Source organism: Lepidochelys kempii, chromosome 8 (assembly GCF_965140265.1).
Source record: "Lepidochelys kempii isolate rLepKem1 chromosome 8, rLepKem1.hap2, whole genome shotgun sequence".
NCBI classification, from domain to species: domain Eukaryota; kingdom Metazoa; phylum Chordata; order Testudines; family Cheloniidae; genus Lepidochelys; species Lepidochelys kempii.
The window spans coordinates 101,104,716-101,124,990 of record NC_133263.1 but is presented as its reverse complement, the minus strand read 5'-3'; the positions used below and the strand labels follow the sequence as shown (position 1 = coordinate 101,124,990).

Here is a 20,275-nt window from a genome sequence, read left to right as displayed (position 1 = left end):
TGGTCACCTCCTCCCCATGCTGTGCTGCCCAGTGCAGTAGTCTGGGAGCTGACCTTGTTCGTGAAGACAAAGGCAAAAAAAGTATTGAGTACATTAGATTTTTCCACATCCTCTGTCATTAGGTTGCCTCCCTCATTCAGTAAGGGGCCCACACTGGGACATACATTCCTATACAACTTTGAGGGGCTCGGCCCTAGTTCCCACAGACTTTCAGCAGCACTGAGGCACCCAGCTGTCACCTGTGCCTGTGAAAATCTCAATATGTGGCTCAATGTGGCAACTAACCGCCCCTCTGCTTCACAACACGGTTGAAGCACATCAAAGGGCAGCATAGGGGGTTTGCTTGCACTGATCTGATTGTACCACATCTGCACAGTGGATAAACAGAGGGCTTTTCGTTTCCAGGCCAATGAAACATTCTTCCACAAGCAATAAATTTTGTTTTGTTTTAAAATAAATATTAAAGAAAAAGTTGAACGACACAAAGATTTAGCCCTGAAAATTCTGAAATAGCCTGGCTGCATTTTCCTTGCCTAGCGAGTGATCAAGACATATAGTTACAGCTTCATTCAGAAATGTCATATGGAAATGTCATTTTGATACTAAAATGATGTTTCCAAATGTATGTTCAGTTCATCGAAGAATTTAGTCTCATTCATCTCTCCTATTGGACAGAAAATGGACAATAAATTATTGAGGCCCAGAAAGCAAATAACCACTGACAAAATATACCAGGCTGATAAAGGGAACAGATGTTAGTTTGATTTTCTTTTCTACCTTAACATCTCCTGTTATCTCTTTATTGTTGAATGTTGTTCCATAGGTTGTCAGCTACTTTGACGCTGGGTCTGCTTTCACCATTGCTGTCTCTCAAAGTAGTTTTCACAATGGTAGCAATGAGACAACAGCCAAGGAAGGCAGTCGTGTCAAATGGACACCAGCAGAGCACTGGAAAAAATATATGCATGCTTTCACCAGAACATATGGACGTAGGAACAAGTCCCACATTATTCCACTCTAGAAAGTGATCTCTGGGCAACAAAACCTTTTATTTTCCAAATGCATTTCATTAAGGTGTATTGCCTAAAAGACATGAGATGATATTGTGGTGTAATGGACACTATGGGCTAGGACGGGGAGTCAGGAACACTGGCATAGGAACAGAAGGATTTGCAGACTGGCTCAGAGCAGCCACTTCTGTAGTCCGGTCTCCTATCACCAACAGTGGTCAGTTCCAGATGTTTCAAAGGAAGGTGTAAGAACCCTGCAGGAGCAGCTGTGAGATAATATAACCCCCACAGTAGATGTCCTCCTGGTCTCCAATAGTTACACAGGCACAAGGTTTAATATCTCTTCTGAATGTTTGTTATCCTTAAAGATGACATCCATATAACATCGAACTCCTTTTTGAGTTTTGTTAAGTTCTTGGCCTCAATGACTCGTCAAGGTATTTCCTTTTACCACTTTTGAATTTCCCACCATTTAAATTAATTGAATGTCCCCATGCTCTTGTGCTAGGCGCCAGGGAGAACAGACATTCCCGCTCTACCTTCTCCATCCCATCAATTATTTACAGACTTTTATCATGTTCACTCCTCTTCATCATTAAACCTCTGTAGCACTCTGATTTCTTGTTAAATGTATGGCATTCTCTTTCTTAAAGAGCCAAGAGATTATTAATGATCACAACGGGAAAGCACCTCAGATTTTCATCTCATCTGTAAGGCAGCACTTCCTAAAACCATGCTAAGTCATTGGCTCACTGCTGACTCACAGGGAAAAATACTGCTTATTAAATCCTCTTCAGCATTTCCTAGAGCAACTTGGATTCTCCTAGATACCCTCCCCTCCACAGACTGATCACACCTTGAGACAGAGTGCAGGGAGTTTACAGGTGATCATGCACTCTCATCACTCTGACACCCATCAGTTCCCCGCCCCGCCCCACCCATCCTAGAGAAAGCTGATTAGGCGGGTGGGCTGGGTGAGCTAACAAGCCAAGCCGATTGGCTCAAGACCAATAAAGGGTTATAGGATGGACATGCCAAGTTAGCTGAGCCAGTTTCACAGAAGCCTCAGGGAAGGGAAACTTCTCCTCCACTGAGGTCCTGAGGAGAGGGCTGAAAATACAGAGGATATCGTAAATAATTCTGTCCCACTGGACTGTGAAAGTGTTGATGGAGGGAATGCAAATGAACAACACAGTGGATATGTAGTCAGTGGAGTCTGAGCTGGTTTCTGTGGGGCTAGAAGGCAGGAGTGGACCACACTACATGCCTGAACTTGATTAGCCTGCAAGATACGATGCAAATACAGGCCAAGGAGATATGGCTGCAGGCCAGTTAAGAGATGCATTTGCTTAGAAAAACAGCCCGGCCACTAAAAAATGTAACAGAATGTGCAATGCTGTAAGGATAAAACTAGATAAGTGTCTATCCCTAACTGACATCAAAGTGTTTTTTTAAAGCTGGTCAAGTGGCACTCATATAACAATTCAGTGCTAAGTAACAAAAAGTAAAGGGCACACCACCTTATATACTTTCCTTGGCCTGTGGATACAGCACTGAACTGAGAGAGAAGAGACCTGGGTTTTATTCCTAGCTCCACCACTGACCTGTTGTTTGACCCCAGGAAAGTCACTCCACTTCCCCGTGACTCTGCTTCCTCTACTACTCCTGGTCTAATAAAGCTCTTTAGAGCAAGGACCATTTCTTGGTAGGTGTTTGTGTAACCCATACACCTTCTGGGTGTGGTGTTCTGTCCCATCTAGTGGCACTGAGACCACTTAAAGAGTGAGCCCACTGAAAGAGAGAGATAGCTAATAGCTAGTTGGTTTTTGGCTCATGCACTAAGCTCTAGAGGTCCCCGGTTTGATCCCACCCGCTGACAACTGGGGTCTGTCGGCATTACATTTGTACAGTGCCTAGCACAATGGGGCCCTGAGTTCTGTGGCGGTCCCCATGTGCTGCTGTGATATAAAACTGCTAATGGAGTCAGTGGGAGTTTTGCCTGTGTAGAGCCTGCAGCATTTGGTAAATACATAAGTTAGGTCCATGTTTCTAAGTATTCCGTTCTTGGATGGAAATGGAAAACACATCATTAATTTTTTTAAAAGTATTATTGTGATTAGTCAAAGTTGAGTTTTTATGGCAAATCAAAGGAAACTTGTTTTCCCAATGAAATCTAGTATGACATTCATTTCCTAAGTAGTTCCAGTTTGAGTTGTAATACCCATAGTGATCTATATGATCAACGCTAAAGACCTAATCCAAAGGCCAGTGAAATAAATGGAAAGATATCCATTGACTCCTCTGGGAGTCAGATGAGACTATACAGCATGACTTTGATCTAATGCATGAATCTGCCTTTGCGGTTGATCCAAAGCCCAGTAAAGTCAACAGAAAGATTCCCATTGACTTCACTATGCATTGGATCTCTCACGCTGTTAATATACCAAGAGTCCATTAGCATAATAATGTTTATACTGTGCATGTCTGGATTTGTTTGTTCCAGGCTCAAGATATACTGAAGAACAGAAATAAAATAACCACTTTGCCCTTTAGAAAATGTTTTAGAAGTTTAACAGACACAGTTATTACCAAATAAAATGATACCAGATTTGTGGGATGAAATTTATTCTGGACTCAGTTACTCGAAATTACAAAATCTATTCCAAGGGTCTCTTTAATCATAAATGCAAGTCCTTGAAAAAATAATCAAGGATGGGTAGTTTGGATTTCAATAACCATGGGAAGATCTTGAGAAACCAAGAATCTGAAGTAAGTTCCATTTTGTCATTGGGAAAATGCAAAATTGTCAGTCTTATTCATGTGTTGATATAATAGTACCTTTCCTTTAGGGTAATTTTTTTCTTTTCACCAAAGGATAATACATTGTGGTTCAACATGCAGTAAAACTGATTTTTCCCCCCCTCAAGCCATAGATTCTTTTTGCTTTGTTTACATATAGAAAATAGTTCTTATTATGGAGAAGACAGCAGCTGAAGCAATGAGTTATGGAAGTTATAGTTAGGCAAGCGGTGAGTGGACTGGCTAAAAATCGTGCTTATCCTATTTTATTTTCTACACTACCTCCACTGTCCCTACCCTAACCAACTTCTTTGTTTTATTCACCCGTTACGTGTTGTAAGATGTGGGGGCCCAGAAATGTCTCTTACTGTGTGTTTTCACAGCCCTTAGGACAATGGAGCCTTGTCCAGTTGGCCTGTAGGTCCTATAAGAATATAAATGTTAATTAATAATAAAGTTATAGAAAAGATCCAATCTCTCTCATGTCTAATATGCCCTAATTATCATACACACACCCACACCCCTTTTAAAAGTCTTCCTTGGCATTCATGAGGCTAATGAACCCAGCAAACTCATCAAGGTAATCTGTTAGGAGATCACCAGGAAACTTTTTCTGGAGTCTTTTCAAGTCTATTTAAAATTTAACTTCAAAAGCACGCTGCACACAAGAGGCTGTACAGAAGAGGCAGAGTTTAGTGGTTAGAAGAGGTGATGGAAATTCTGAGTTTCTAGGTTCTGACCCTAACTTTGTCAGCCAATCACTGGACCTCTCTCTTCCTCACTTCACCCAGCTGTAGGACGGGTAAGATTTGGCATGTCTACTCTGCCCAACATTCTGGGGTGTAAATAGCAGTACGCACCAAAATGCTGTGCTGTAACTCACCCATAGGGATGCTGCAGGCACGAAGAAAAGGTTCCCAGTTGGCATTCACATAGTCCTCTTCAAACAGGACTACATTAATGCCAAGTCGGAACTCTTCAGTTCAAGCCCACAGCGTCCACACAGGGGAATTATAGTGCAGCACTTTTCACATCTCTGTAATCCAAACTTTCGGGCAGTGTAGAGATGCCCATACAATTGTTACAATCCCACAAACAGGAATGTGGTAAAAATTTACTGATATTATTGTTTGATCAAAAGCTCTCTCGATGGGCCTGCTTCAATGCCCAATGAAATCACCAGAAAGCCTCCCATACTTCAGTGAGCGTTGAATGGGATTCTGATTTCAGAGTAACAGCCGTGTTAGTCTGTATTCGCAAAAAGAAAAGGAGTACTTGTGGCACCTTAGAGACTAACCAATTTATTAGAGCATAAGCTTTCGTGAGCTACAGCTCACTTCATCAGATGCATATCGTGGAAACTGCAGCAGACTTTATATATACACAGAGAATATGAACCAATACCTCCTCCCACCCCACTGTCCTGCTGGTAATAGCTTATCTAAAGTGATCATCAGGTGGGCCATTTCCAGCACAAATCCAGGTTCTCTCACCCTCCACCCCCCCACACAAATTCACTCTCCTGCTGGTGATAGCCCATCCAAAGTGACAACTCTTTACACAATGTGCATGACAATCAAGTTGGGCTATTTCCTGCACAAATCCAGGTTTTCTCACATCCCCCCCACCCCCATACATACATAGTCTATTGCAGTTGTTCTTGTTATTAATGATGATTATTATTGGTCCCTACGCATGCCATGTGTGCTAAAACAATAAGAAAAGAGGAGAGCATTAACAAAATTAAATCTTAATTAAATCTTTGTCTAAGTAGCGTGTCCCAAATTTCTGGTCATCTGCAAAACAGCTGGTCCACATGCTCTCACTCTCATTAAAAGATTTTTAGAGTGTAATTTGGATGAGAGTCCATGAATTATTCACTGCCTATTGCTGCAAATTCATCTATTTTTGCTCCTCCCCCCCCGCTCAATCCCCCCTGTCTTTTTTCTCCCTGTATCCCTGGGATTATTTAATAAGGACAGCAGAAGAGCCAGATGTTTCTGTTGTAAGGGCAAACACAGTACCTGTGGGTCATGGGTGGTGAGTTATTAAATGTAAATTGCCTATTATTTAAAACTTTCCAGAGCTTGGCATTTTTCATATCAAAATCCCACAGAGCCCTAAAAAGATGTTGTTAGTTTTCACCATAAAAAAATTTCTAGCAATGTATTAACTTATCAAATACATTTCAGTAGTAAAGCTCCTAATCCTGACTGAGAGGAGACCCTTTTTTGCTAGCGATTTTGTTTTCCATGTAATTTCATAGCATCAGGATGTCCTGCCACAGTTTTGGAAAGAAAGACAAGCATTCCAAGGGATATAGGTTTTTCGAAGCATTTCTTAGCCCGGTTACTTGCCAGCTACAGAAAGAGCAACTTGATTCCCAGCCACTAAAAAAAAATAAATTAAATTAAATTAAAAAAAGAGCCACGTTTTCTCTCCCCATCTCCCACTCCCCCATCCTTCAGACTGGAAGAACTTTGTCAGAACAGCACATTAATAGAGTAGCAAAATCACATACAACTTTGATATAGCAAAGATGTATCAATGGCAGTTTCACGACAGAGATTGCTGAATGGCTCGGACCTTCACCTCCATAGTTGGCCAACTAGCAGACACTATGAACGTTTTACTTTCTACTCTGCTTTGGTCAGATAATAGAGTTGCTATTTATATTTTCAATGTGTGTGCTGCAAGGGGTGTATTTAGGGTGAAATTTACCCAGGGGCAGAAGGCCTAAGGAAGGTTTTCCACATCACTGAAGCTTTGTATTGTTCTTCCATGGCTCTCAGACACAGGGACCACATAAGAAGTCTTCATACCCTGGCATACCATACAGGTGCTCCATACCAGCCTCAAAATAAACTTTTGCAGAGGGGGAGCCATTGGAAGTGGGCTGGTGATGGAAGCTAATGGATTTGGACTTATATGGATCAAGTAGTATTTGGGGGAGTGAATGGGGTGCCCCACTTAATCTGCCAAATCTTTGAGTGAAATAGATTTCACAGGCCCAGTTCTCGCCAATTTCATGACCAGAACTCAGTTCTCCCATAAATCAATAAGATGTCACTAAGTGCCTATATAGGCAATTAGAGTATGATCCAGCAGACATTTAAGACAATAAAAAGACTTCCATTGACTCCGATGGACATTGGATCAGGCCTTTTTAGCACATATTTGAAGGGTGCAGGCATGAGGCTGAAGACTGAGTGATGTCTGCTACCAAAGAAGTGGAACTGTAACCCTTAAATGAACTACCCAAGGGTTTTTGCTTTTGTGCAATGGGAAAATATAAAGTGGACAAGATACAGGTGTGGTTTACATGTGTGAAGCTCCATTGACTTAAGAGTGATGATGATTTACACCAGCTAAGGATTGGACCCACTGTGTGAAAAAAATATGCAAAAGGGTAGAGCTGGTCAATGATTACAGACACAAATGGCCACAAACGTATTCACACTCCATTCTGTTCACTATTGGTGAACATTCATGTGAAAGGGCTTTTGTTCCCAGCAATGTTCGCAGAATAGCCGTTCTTCTTCCCAACACCTATCTGCATATATGACCAAAATCACCCAATCAGGGAGCAAAGTCAACATCATGTGATTTAGATCACCAATCACAAATCAATATACAGGGAAAAATCATCAATAACAGTTTATGAAGAACCTATAGGTTAGAATGAGTTCACATAAGTTGGTGAGGAAATGGTTACAAATAGCAAATATTCTTGTGCATTTGTGAATAGGAAAAACAGTCTAAAGGTCTTAAATAATTTTGTAATGAATAATACAACCAGACCAAGAAAACATTTAAATCTGTACTTACACAAGGCAGTATAAGCATGGATATTTCATCGCATACAGCCATTTAGAAAGCAGACATCAAAAGCCACTTCATAATTTGCAATACAGCAGAAAGGAGTTGGTCCAAATAAAACACTTTCTTGTACCAGAAATGGTATTTATTAAAAACCAGAATTTGGATAGATGCTATTTGTAGATAATTTATATTAGTTACATATTTCCTACACATATACATGTAAAATATGATCAAATAAAATAAAATAAAATAAAACCCACCCCCAGTTCTATGGAGTAAATTTACAAATGAAGTATTTCCTTTTTACAGGCACATCCTCAGATATTTGAGGATTTTGTTAAACTTAAATCATCAAGTCTAACTACCAATTAGGGACAAGACAAGCATTGTAGAACAATTGCCTATCAGTAATTTTCAAAACATTCTGCAATTATGTGTCAAGGCACAAAAAATTATCTTTAGGACAGGGGTGCTGGAACAATTTCTATAGTGGGGGTGTTGGGAGCCATTGAATCAAACTTTACATCTTGTATATAATAGAATCCACTTCAAGCCAGGGGGTGTGGCAGCACTCCTAATTCCAGCACCTATGCTTTAGGATTTACCATGTCATGATGGTGACCTTTCATTATTCAAATCATTGCCTGGTTAAGATGCCTCCCATTAGCCTTTTAAGGAGCAAACTGAAGTGAAACAAAATGTAGTAGCAAAACACTAACAGAGTGATAAACAGCGGGTAAGGGAATTTAATTGGCTGAGGAGAGAGGCTGACTATATATATAAAGAAGTAGGCAGGACCTGGGCAGAAAGAAAGAAGAGAATGGCAACGGAAAGGTTGTGGGGCCCAATATGTAGGCAGTCAGCTTCAGGACAGAGAAACTCTGCAAGCAGCAGAACTGGTCAAAATATTTCAGATCTCAACATCTAGAGGAAATTTTGAATTTAAAAATGTTGACATTCCAGACATTCCAATTCTGTGGGGAAAACAAGAAAATATTTTGGGGACAGAAACAGATTTTTTTTTTACCAGCTCTAGTAAAAAGTAACAAAATATTTGATGAAACTCTGCAAGGAAGGTAGAGGGACAATGTTGAACACTAAAGTCTACCAGTTTGTCAAGGAAACATTCCAAGTGATTCCTAGCTTGCCACAGACTCTTAAGAGAAACTGAGTCCTGAGTCTCAGTCCAAAGCCTTAACCAGAAGACCATCCTTTCTCCCATTGACTTCCCTGGGATTACATGTGGAGTCAGGTAGTACTCAAGGTGAATAAAGGTGTCATAATCTGGTTCCTATAATTGCAAGCTTTTTTGAGGAGGGTCTGTCTTTTTGTTCTGTGTTTGTACAGCACCTAGCACAATGATGACCTCATCCATGACGGGGGCTGTGCAAGATGCTACCATCATGCAAAGAAGAAATAACTAGCATCAAATATTCAGTAATAATGCAAACACCTGCGTGTAATTAGCTTTTAGCAAGTTTGGGAAGGCAACTAAATACAGAGTGAAATTATCACTAAAATGGCGGCCAGAATTGCCCCTGAAGGCAACTTTTACCAATGTCTTGTCCTTTATTCTCAAGAAAATATTCCTGAGGCCTCAACCCCTCTTGAAAGCAATGGACGTTCTTGCACTGACCTTACTGAGAGCTGGATCAGGTAAACTTGGCAGAGAAATTTTGAGCACAGAAAATAAGTTTTGGAAGAACCCAGCTTGTTTTCTTAAAAGGAAAAATTGCAGTGCACGGGGCAGGAAATAGCACACTCATGGGTGGTTTCCTCCTCACCAGAAGTTTATACACTGCAGCTGAGACAACACAGTGCAAAGACCTAAGTTGGAGTTTCACAAAAAGGATTCCCACAGCAGTGGGGCTGGGTTTGGATCCCGGTAAAGGATGGTCTTTTGAGGTATGTACATATTCAAGTATTTGATGCCATTCCTCACGGGGTGGAGTTATTTTTCCCAACAGGATGTATCGCCTAGCTTCCATTCCAAACAGCGATCAGTCAGCTTTTCAGTAGACAGTTTTCTATATTTTCATTCACCGTGGTTCCCTTACAGAAAACAGTCCCAAAGACATTGATGGATAGCCCCAACCCTGAAGGCCATTTCAGTATAAGCTGTTGCTGCCTCATGGAACCACGGCTGCTTGCCCATGAAGTCAAACGCGGATTCAAAGACTGATCCATTCTGGAATTTGTGCCTGACACGGTGTCCATTAAGTTATGCAAACATGCTAATTGGCAACATAAAATAAAACAGCAGTCTCTGGCCCTTCCAATAATGTTTCCTTTGGGGCTCAGCAGGGAAATGCCGCTAACATGAATGTTTTGTTAATGTTAGCGACAGTGACTGTAAACTACACTGGAAAAAATTTAATGGATATTTCAAAAGAAGCTCAGGTTTATAATTTTTTTACTCCCCAATCAGACAGAAATATTGAGGGACTAGAAACCCTTTGCATGGCTTCTTTGGTGGCATTATGGAGTATAGATGCAACTATTTTACTATTTATCTCTTGCAAAGGTCTGGCATGTGGCAATGTTGTTAGTGATTTGTATTACGGTAATGCCATAGATCCCAACCTAGAGTGAGACACCATTGCTCTATAGACACTGTAGAAACCCCTAGATATAGACAGTGTCTGTCCTGAAGAAAGTATAATTTAAATATAGAGAGTGGGAGAAAGGAAGCATTTCTATTAGCCCCACTTTACAAAACGGACACCCAGTGAGTGATTTGCCCACTGGGAGTCTGTGGCAGAGCTGGGAATGGAACCTGAAGCTCCTGAGTCCCAGTCAAGGGCCTCACCCAATGGGTCATCCTTCTTCCTGTATTAGTGCAGTCATGGTATACAGGACCATGCCTATTTACGTTAGAACAGAACTTGTCCCTAAGGCCAACCGACACATCCTGCACTGGTATAGCCCTCTTGCAGGGACTGATCGAAACTGGCCTGTGTGGCTTAGAAGAGGGTTTTTATGCACTGAAACAAGAACACGTAAAGCCATGCCGGTGTAGATCTATCAGGATGTACATTTCCACACAGTGGACAGACCCCTGGTCCCATTCCCTGTCCTCACTCAGTTTATGGTGCCATGGGCCTCTCATCACCTAGTACAGGAAAATTCACGGACATGCCAGGATATCCTCAACTCTGGCCCCATTCCAGCTACATACAATCCCTTGCAACTCACCACAGCTAACCTCCCTGCCACAAAGAGCTTTCCTCACCTCATCCAACCTGCTCTCCCTTCCCTCATCCAGAATAACCGCTCAGGCTCTTTTTGACAACACTTAGCTGTACCATGGTAACAGAGTAGTCAAAGCCAAAAGGTCAGTTGTGCCCTAACAATCACACCCCCCTTTCCCCCATAATCAGAGCCCAACACACTAAAATTGCACAACAGAATGGATGAAATTACTTTCCTTCCTTTCCCTTTCCAGGACAGCAGAGTCCCCCCCTAGTAGTATGAGGGTGATACTGCAATGGCGCATCAGCTGTCCACTCTGGGAAGTATGAGAGTTCTTCATGAGTTGTGGTAGGCATTCATTCACCCATCCATCCCCACAATATTTTGAATCATTCCTAGATCCACTGCCCTATCAGGAACGCAGACAGATGCCTACTGCAGAAAAGGATCTGGGTATTATAGTGAATCACAAACTAAATATGAGTCAATACTGTAATACCGTTGCAAAAAACCCAGACATCATTATGCCATGTATTAGCAGGAGGGTTGTAAGCAAGACATGAGAAATAATTCTTCCACTCTACTCAGCACAGATAAGGCCTCCGCTGGAGTACTGTGTCCAGTTCTGGGCACCACAGTTTGGGAAAGATGTGGATAAATTGGAGAAAGTTCAGAGAAGAGCAACAAAAATGATTAAAGGGCTAGAAAACATGACCTACAAGGAAAGATTGAAAACATTTGGTTTGTTTAGTCTGGAGAAGAGAAAACTGAGATGGGACACGATAACAGTCTTCAAGTATGCAAAAGGTTGTTATAAAAAAGAGGGTGATAAATTGTTCTCCTTATCCACTGTGGACAGGACAAGATGTAATGGGCTTAAATTGCAGCAAGGAAGAGTTAGGTTAGACATTAGGAAAAAGCTTCCAAACTCTAAGGTGGTTAAGCGCTGGAACAAATCCCCTAGAGAGGCTGTGGCATCTCTGTCATTGGAGGTTTTTAAGAACAGGTTAGAGAAACACCTGTCAGGGATGGTCTAGATGATACTTCGTCATGCTTCAGCACAGGGGACTGGACTAGATGACGTATTGATGTCCCCTCCAGTCTTACGTTTTTATGATTCCAAGGCTATACAGTGATCCCGGGGCAAACAGACTGCTGTCATGGCATAGCTTGTGATCTGCATAGCTAGTTATTCCAGTGGCTAGAAATCCCCACAATTGCATCTATGCCTGGCTACAAATTCCACACTCCCATATAGGCCTCTCTTGCCAAAAATATCTGCCTTTGCTCCTATTCCCCTTTAAAACCAGTTGGTTTTGACCAGTTAGTTTTGTTTGACCTTTAGATAATTTTCTTATTTCTCTTTTGTGTGTGTGTGTGTGTGTGCATGAACACAGAAATAAAGTGATGTGAAAGACAGGAAATTCTTTTGGTTTGTGTTCTTGGTGTTCAGCTGGATATGCAAAGTGGCTGAGAAGGAACTTACTCACAGTGGTTTTGAGACTATTGGGAAAAGAGTAAACTGCTTCCTGACCCTGATTTATATTGAGACGTGAATAAGGTGGGACCAAACTCCTTGCTGGTGTAACCCCATTGACTTTCATCTGGGTTACATCAGGGATGGATTTCGCCTATCCTTCCTTACCATTTTACTAGGGAAGTCATGGTACGGGTAGCGGCATCACTTTTAGTAAACAGAGCCTCCGGTTATCACAGTGAAACTCCTTAGAGAATTTTATTGAAACAGACTGATAAAAAAGATCTCGTTAGCAATACCACTCCCTAAGCGTCCTTTCTAGCACTGTGAAATGCACCTTCCCTGGTGAAACCAACAGCATGCAATCGCTTTGCTCAATCTAAAACCCCAGCTCACACCAGCAGTAACTACAAATAAATTGGTTGGAGCCAGTAATTTGATCTCATTCTCATTTACTGGAGCGGAATGGAAGAATGGCCACACTGGGTTAGACCAATGGTCCATCTAGCCTCTGACAGTGGCCAGTGCCAGATACTTCCGAGGGAATGAACAGAACAAGGTGATTGCCAGTGAGCCACCCCCTGTTGTCCGCTCCCAGCTTCTGGCAGAATGATGAAACAGTATGAGAACTCAGTTCAGATAAAACAGTGGCATAGGGACCGGGTGCCTGACATGGCTCCTATCACCCTCCTGTTGCATAGTAGAGAAAAAGGGAGTGGTCAGAAGAAAGGAGGAGTGATGATGTCATACTGATCCCCTGCTGCCGTTTTGACTCCCTTTTTCAAGCCAGTATAAGTGAAAACAGCTCTTCTCTTTGCTGCTTTAGCTCCATGGAGAGGGACTAGTCCTGCACTGAAGCTGAGAAAGGATCACAGCTGTGCAGAGTTAGTCCCTAAAGTGTGCTACGTGTGCTCTGCCATGGGTGAGGCTCCAGCCCTGATTCCAGCTGTTCACTTCAGTGGACCTTTCCATATGTTCAGAAACTAGATCACATAACTCAAGCCACCAGGACTAGACGTGGGTGTACAAAGAACCAACCCCAGGTCACAGCACATTGATATTTGAAGGCAAATGATGTTCTTAGAAGCAGCTCATCCCATTGCTACTTTTGAACACTCGGCCGTTCGGGAAAATTACAGACTCGGGGTATGTCTACACTGCAAAGAGAAACCCGCGGTGCCAAGTCTCAGACCCCAGGTCAGTTGACTGAGGCTCATGGGGCTAGGACTTTGGGGCTAAAACATAGCAGTGTAGACATTCCCCCTTGGGCTGGAGCCAGGGCTCTGAGACCTTACCCCTTTGCTGGATTTCAAAGCCCAGGCTCCAGCACACACGGGAACATCTATACTGCTGTTTTCAGCCCCACAGCCTGAGCCTCAGGTGCCCAAGTCAATTGAACTGGGCTCTGAGACTTGGCACCGTGGGGTTCTCTTTGCAGTGTAAACATACCCGCAGGGACAGAGCTGGGAGCAGAATCCAGCATTACAGTTCGGCGAATAACAAATTTTTCAGGTCACTGGCCATTTTGAAAAAAGTCAAAAAAATTCATTTCAGGTAAAAAAAAACATTTTGCTTTGAGAAAACTGAAATGTTTCATTTTAATTTTGATCATTTTAAAATGTTTTCGATTTTACTAAAGTCAAATTAAAGACAATTTTGGAATGAAACGTCATTTCAGACCAAAATATTGAAATGTTTCATTTTGAAACAAAACATTTTTTTTGTTTGATTTGGTTTAGCTTTTTTCCCAAAATGAACAATTCATGAAACTGACCCAAATTTGCAAACACGTTTGGGTGTTTCCGAATCTCCATTTTCCACAGAAAAATGTTTCAGATGAAATTTTCCCCAGATCTCCCCAACTAACAATCCCCTGCTCTGTCTGGCTTTACTCTAACTTCCATTACACTTCTTTCCACAAAGTGGTACGATGAGAGGAAAGCTTAAGTGGTCTCCAGTTAAGGCTCAATGAATTATGTTCATTTCCAGCATAAGTTTTTGGCTGATAAATAACAGCTTCATGCACCAGCAGCATACAGCACTTAGCCTGTTTAATCAAAGGCCACTCTCATGCATCAGTTGGCTTTGGGAAATCATGTTTATTCACTGGAGTAGTCTTGAACCATTATGCACATTTATCAGCAAAACACATTTATTTTATGTCACCACTGCAGTAACCCAGGCCTTTACAGTCAAGCAAGTGGGCGAAGGAAGATTCTGAAAAATAAGGGTCTCATCTAGAATGAATACAACAAATATGGGGGTAGTCCCAGTGACTTTTAAAAGGATTTGTAGGGAAGGAAAAGGAGCAGCAGGAGAAAGAGAATGAGCATTTTCTAGGGTTGTTATTATTATGATTAATTCGTATTGTAGTAATGCCTAAGTACCCTGACAAAGATCAAGGCCCCACTGTGCTCAGTGTTGTAAGAAATGGTCCCAGCACTGATAAGCTTACAGTCTAAATATACAAGAGAAAGAAAGGAAGTATTATTATCCTCAATTTACAGATGGGATTTGAGACAAAGAGGAACTACGTGACGTGGCCAAGGTCACACAGGGAGTCTGTGGCAAAGCCATGAACTGAACCCTGAGTTCTACTCTAGAGCCCTAACAAGACTATCCTTCACATTCCTGCATTCTCATTCTGACTCCAGGCTTTGGGCTTGCTATCCATGCACATTTTCAAACGCGTCCATAAATTTTGAGGCCCAACTTGAGACATTTTTGGTTTAAAACGCTCGCTGCAAGTCAGTGGAAGCTGTTGCTGTCGAGCGCTGCTGAAAATCGGCCCGAAGTATCAAGCTGAGGGATCAAACACTGAGACATGTTTAAATTAGAGAACACTTTGGAAAATATTGGTTGTGACTTGGATGAGCCTTAGGGCTCGTCTACACTGAAATATTAGATCTACCTAGCAACGTTGCTCAGGGTTGTGAAAAATGTTGTGCCCTGACTCCACAGTTAGGTCCACCTAGCCCCCAGTGTAGATGCAGCAAGGTCCACAACAGAATTATTCCTTCAACCTAGCTACTGTCTCTCATGTAGATGGATGACCTACATTATGGAAAAATCCCCTTTCACTGATGTAGGAAAAGTCTACACCATGGTGCTACAGCAGTCCATGTGCAGTTCTGTAACGGCTATAGTGTAATCATCCCCTTAGTAAAAAGAACAGGAGGACTTGTGGCACCTTAGAGACTAACAAATTTATTAGAGCATAAGCTTTCGTGAGCTACAGCTCACTTCATCGGATGCATCCCCTTAGTGTACCTGGTGTAAAACGGGCATGAAAATACTTACCTATCTCCAAGGAGTGCTGTGAGATTTACATTACTCTCATATATTAATGTATGTATTTATGTATTAATACATATATTAAAGCATGCTGGGAATCTTTCATGAAAGAGAGGTACAGTAAACGTGCATCTAAACCCAATATACTATCACAAAGACACAAAAGTTCTGAACTGGCAAATTTGTGTTTTGAAACAACAAACTTTGGTGACCACACACCAAAACTACATAATGCGTGTCAGAAATGAGACATTTTGGATCAGATTACACTATTCATTTACATTGAAAGGGGGAAAATTCTTGGTTACAAGATCTGTTTCACTGAGAAAAACCCGCCTGGAACATATTTGTCAGTGGAAGTCTGAATATTAAAGGCACCTTCTGCAGAAGGATGAATCAAGGCTAGAGGGTGTCTAAAATTAAATAAAAACCTAAATTTAAGCACAGACTCAGAAGACTCTAGAGTATTTTATATTCCAGATATGAATGAAGTCTCATGTTTCCAGTATATTGTGTGTTTTTGTCTGCCAAACTGAAACCTTGGTTGAACAGCCTGTAAAAATATGCTTATTTTATATGCTTTATGTGCTGATTGTTAAAAACAGAGGCATGATATCCATGTGAATTTTTGTATACACACTTGTGCACTAACATTTAGGCTCAGAAGGCATACCTACATGGATCAATAGGAGTTTAGCATTAGAGGTAGGACTGGTCAGGAAACAGTTTTCCCATTCCATGGGAATTTTCAGGATATTTTCCTGTCCTGAATCAGGCCAAAGATTCGAAACCTTGAAAATTTTCACAAACTGAAAATGCAAATAAACAAATAAATCAGATTGGGTTGATCAAAGCATATTGTTTCCCATCATTTTGAAATGTTTCATTTGAAGATTAACCTTCTGTATTTTGTTATAGTTTTTTTCTTAATCTTACATGAACAAAGTTTTAACCAAAAGTTTGTTTAGAACAAGAAAGCTGACCTCTTTTGTTTTGAAATTGTCAAAACAGCACATTCTGACAATTTCAAAACATTTTTTCCCCCAAAAAAAATCTTTTGAAAGTGGAAATTAATTTAAACCGATCCTCTTCAGCAAACAGTTTTGATGTCAGCAAATTGACATTTTCTGGTGGAAAAGCATTTCATCAACCAGTTCCTGACCTGCTCTAATTATAAGCAAACGTAGACGTGAACCAAAAGCATGTGTGCAACCAAAACTACAGTTGCCCATGTGGGGCTCAAGTTTCTACTTGACATCCATCTTCTGACCCCTGGTTTTCCAGACATGTGTACCCCCCCCTCAATTTTTCATTCGATTGCTGGAAGTAGGAAGAGCCAATACACCCTGCCTTTTGAGGCAGTGGCTATCCATGCACATTTTCCCAATTGGAGGGGGCTTGAGGGTAAGGGTCCAAGTTTGTGCACTTACTCAAAATTTCATAGGCTGCGGAGCCGAGGGGGCCATGGCCCGACCATTTTAAAGCAGTGGTCCCGTACCAAATCAGTATGGCTGCTGCCAGAACAGTGCGGAACATCGCTCCAGCTAGTCACAATGCCACTGACATTGGACCCGGTTGCTTCTCTATTCAGACGGGTGGGTGGCCAGGCCAAATTTCAGTCAGAGGTTTTTGTCACGGGGCTGCAATGCCACTCAAATTTGGCCCGACCACTCGTCTGTTTAGATGGAGGAGCAGCTGGGCCAAATGGTGTTACCAACGGAAACGGAGGGAGTCTATTCCTGTACGCCAGTGGGCAGGAGACTCCACTGAGAACTCGACTGCTGGAGGCATCAGATCATGCACCGTGTGAGTATGAAAGAGGGGAGGCTTGGAGTCCCTGCAGGAGGAGGGGGGAGCAGGGATCAGAACGTGGTCCCTGCCAGTGGGAGTGGAGGCAAGGAGCAGAATTTGCCTCCCTCCTCTCCCCCAAGAAAACTCTCCATTGGCACCCCTGCTTTGTGGTGGGAGTGGGGTTCTAGATCTGGATCCAGCTTTTACTGTTCAAGCCCAGCTCTGTTTATAAATATTTCTGATGGAGGCACAGAACTTGCCACAGAACTCCTCCTCCTCCAACAGCAAAGCTCCAGGACAATAAAACGTATTTCTACCCATCAATACTTGCATGTAGCATTTTGCAAAGCTATCGCGGGGGCAACCACTTACAAAAATCAGGGTATGGGGAACCAGGAGAGAGAATACTTAGATTCCGCAACTGCATAGAGGAGGGACAGGAACCAGCTTGTAAAATATTGAGAGAGATGTCCCTCCCATGCTTCCCCAAATCATTTGCACCTATGTTATTACAATTAACTCAATATTTTGACTGATAGCGTCTCACAAAACATGGAGCACTAGGAACCCAGATGGGAAAGCAAAAATATAAATCACTGCATTTTTCCAGGATGGAAATTCTTCATTCAGCTGAAACCATTCTCTGGAAAGCTGTCAGTTTCCTAACATAATAGTTCTTGTTAGCCTAGAATATGCTTCTCCCCCCTGCCCTTCCCACCCCGCCCCCACACACTGGCATAATGGACAGCACTGTCTTGTTGGAAGCTTCCACAATTTCTAGTTAACTGGCAACTCTAGATCCTTCCTAAGCTGACGAGCTTCAAGAAGTCTTACCGCAGCCTTGGCAACGGCGGTATCTGTTTTCACTGGATAATTTTTCTAACCACCAGACATCTTCTCTCATTGTAGCTGAAGCTTTTTTGGCTGAGTGTGGCCTAATATGCTTTACAAGAAATTGAAATAGAGCAAACTTTGCAGCCAACTGACACAGGGCAGATATTGGTTTCTACTGTGATCCTAAACATTGGTTCAGGTCTACAATGTTCAGCGTGGCTGGGCAGTTTCTAATCACACTGCCCATCCTCCCTTCCACCCCCTTTATCTTACCCAGCTACCTCCTCTCACCCTGCCACTTAGCTCTGGTTATTGGAGATACAGGCCTTCCTCCTCTGTCCAGATGGCTCTTCTCCCTTTACCCCATGGAATACCTTGTACTGTATGTTTTATGGCCCATCATTTCCAGCACCCTCAATCCATTTAAGGCCTTCATGGGGGCAGAATGCATGTGGGGCAGCAGGCCAGGGAAACACTCTCCCTAAACCCTAGCTCTACTGGGTATTTGTCTCATAATCCCTAGTAAAGCTCCTCATGAACTACTGCTAAACATGTGCTTGGGTATTATAGTTACACTGGCCTTGGATAAGTAAGTATCTACCTAGACAGTCAGTATGGCACACTAGGGATTATGGGATGCTATATGCTGTTTGCACAGTACAGCCAAAGACTGAGCTGATAAGTGTAGAAAGGGAGTGTATCACTCCTTTCTGCTCCCACATCAAACATGGGCTCTCAGCTGGTGACTCACCCACCCCAAAGCCACAAGACAAGATTTGTCACACACCCCAAGGTGTAAGCAATACCACCTAGGGGTTGGAGCAGGAGTCTGACCTAGTGGTCAAAGCAAAAATTGAAGAGTGGAACCAGAGGAGTGGTCAGGAGACAAGCCAGTGGTTGAAGCCAGGAGTTTGGAATCAGGAGTTCAGAGGCAGGCAGGAATTAGGGCTGGATACTGCCCGGCTGTGATGATTCCTCAACTTTTGTGTCAGTGAGCTCTTCTGTCTGAGCTTCCGCTAACGTGGTCTCTGCTTTCCGTGATAGCTGTCATACCTCTTGTACCTGTGTTTTCACCAGCTGGATGTGATTGCGAGTGGTCACTGAAGCTTGATGTGACCTGACTGATACGCAGCTTCCGTTGCCATCTCAGAAAGACGTAAAGCAGTCATCCAACTGGATTCTAATTTCAGGAATTCTTGCTGCTTTGTTGTCTTCACAGCTCTTGCTCCTATGATCACCTGCCATACTGCATTCATCTCTTTGGAATTCATTTTCGTAAGAAGATCTGTATATTGCTGGTGTGTGACCCACCTTTGTATACTGTTGTCATAAATATAAAGGGAAGGGTAAACCCCTTTGAAATCCCTCTTGGCCAGGGGAAAGCTCCTCTCACCTGTAAAGGGTTAAGAAGCTAAAGGTAACCTTGCTGGCACCTGACCAAAATGACCAATGAGGAGACAAGATACTTTCAAAAGCTGGGAGGAGGGAGAGAAACAAAGGGTTTCTGTCTGTCTATATGCTGTCTTTGCCAGGGATAGACCAGGAATGGAGTCTTAGAACTTTTAGTAAGTAATCTAGCTAGGTACGTGTTAGATTATGATTTCTTTAAATGGCTGAGAAAAGACTTGTGCTAAATAGAATAACTATTTCTGTCTGTGTATCTTTTTTGTAACTTAAGGTTTTGCCTAGAGGGGTTCTCTATGTTTGTAATCTAATTACCCTGTAAGGTATCTACCATCCTGATTTTACAGAGGTGATTTCTTTACTTCTATTAAAAGTCTTCTTGTAAGAAAACTGAATGTTTTTTCATTGTTCTCAGATCCAAGGGTTTGGGTCTGTGGTCACCTATGCAAATTGGTGAGGCTTTTTATCCAACATTTCCCAGGAAAGCGGGGGTGCAAATGTTGGGAGGATTGTTCATTGTTCTTAAGATCCAAGGGTCTGGGTCTGTAGTCACCTAGGCAAATTGGTGAGGCTTTTTACCAAACCTTGTCCAGGAAGTGGGGTGCAAGGTTTTGGGAAGTATTTTGGGGGGAAAGACGTTTCCAAACAGCTC

The 20,275-nt window shown here is 42.3% G+C and overlaps 1 protein-coding gene and 1 pseudogene across 2 annotated transcripts in view; both read right to left on the bottom strand.

Annotated features, from left to right (window-relative positions):
- The window catches only part of TRABD2B (TraB domain containing 2B), a 411,723-nt gene that overhangs the window by 287,933 nt on the left and 103,515 nt on the right, over positions 1–20,275 (bottom strand). The window lies entirely within an intron of this gene.
- Positions 19,162–20,275, bottom strand: part of LOC140916421 (diablo IAP-binding mitochondrial protein-like) — a 33,302-nt pseudogene continuing 32,188 nt past the window's right edge.